Genomic DNA, 1,419 nt, shown 5'->3' with positions numbered 1-1,419 from the left:
ATGAGTCTTCCTCCAATCCTGATGCCATGTTTTTCTTCATAGAACCCAGCTTCTCAGATTATTTGCTTGGCATACAGGTTGAATAAATATGGTGAAAGAATACAACCTTGTCGCACACCTTTCTTATTTTTAAACCATTCAGTGTTCCTGTGTTCTATTCGAACAACTGCCTCCAGGTCCATGTACAGATTTCTCATGAGCACAATTAAGTGTTCAGAAATAGTCATATCCTCACAATATTGTCCATTGCTTGTCATAATCCACACAATGAAAAGCCTTTGCATAGTCAATAAAGCACAGGTAAAATTTTTCATGATAGTCTCTGCTTTCAGCTAAGAACCATTGGACATCAGCAATGATATCCCTCATTCCACAGCCTCTCTGAATCTGTCTTGAGCCTCTGGAAGTTCTCTGTCAATGTATGATTGTAGCCATTTCTATATTACCATTAGCAAAACTTGACTCTCGTGGGATATCAATGGTGTTGTCCGATGATTTCCACATTCCATTGGGTCACCTCCCTTTGGAATGGGCACAAATATGGATCTCTTCTAATCAGTTGGCCAGATAGTTGTCTCCCAAATTTCTTGGTAGAGATGAGTGAGTGCCTCCTGTGCCGCCTCACTTTCTTGAAAGATTTCAATTTTTATTCCATCAATTCCTGGTACCTTGTTCTTTGCCAATTCCTTCAATGCACCCTGGACTTCCTCCTGCAGTATCATTGGCTTTTGATCATATGCTAACTCCTGAAACAGTTGAACAGTAACCATTTCCTTTTGGTACAGTGACTCTGTATATTCCTTCCATCTTCTCTTGATGCTTTCTGCAACATTCAATGATTTGCCTAGAGAATCTTTCAATAATGAAAGTCGAAGCTTAAATTTTTTCTTCAGTTCCCCCAGCTTGAGAAATGCTGAGCATGTTTTTTTTTTTGGGTATTCTGATTCTAGATCTTTGCACATTTTATCGAGCTGATATTTGAAATTTTCTGTTCATATCTTGTACCTCCTCATTTCTTCCATTTGCTTTGTTATTGTTGTTGTTATGTGCCGTGGAGTCTATTCCAACTCATAGCGACCCTGTACAGGATTTCTGAGGCTATAAATCTTTATGGGAGCAGAAAGCATCATCTTTCTCCCATGGAACAGCTGGTAGTTTCGAATTGCTGAGTTATAATCACTACGCTACCAGAGCTCCATTTGCTTTAGCATCACTATAATGGAGAGCAAGTTTCAGTGTCTCTTCTAACATCCATTTTGACCTTTTAATTCTTTCTTGTCTTTTTAATGACTTCTTGCTTTCTTCATGTATGATATTTTTGATGTCATCACACAACTCTTCTGGTCTTCAGTCTTTAGTGTTTAATGTATCAAATCTGTTCTTCGGATGCTCTCTAAATTCAGGTGGGATATATTCAAG

Source organism: Chrysochloris asiatica, unplaced genomic scaffold (assembly GCF_000296735.1).
Source record: "Chrysochloris asiatica unplaced genomic scaffold, ChrAsi1.0 scaffold01255, whole genome shotgun sequence".
Lineage (NCBI taxonomy): Eukaryota > Metazoa > Chordata > Mammalia > Afrosoricida > Chrysochloridae > Chrysochloris > Chrysochloris asiatica.
The sequence above is the reverse complement of the archived record's forward strand: the minus strand, read 5'-3'. Positions refer to the sequence as shown.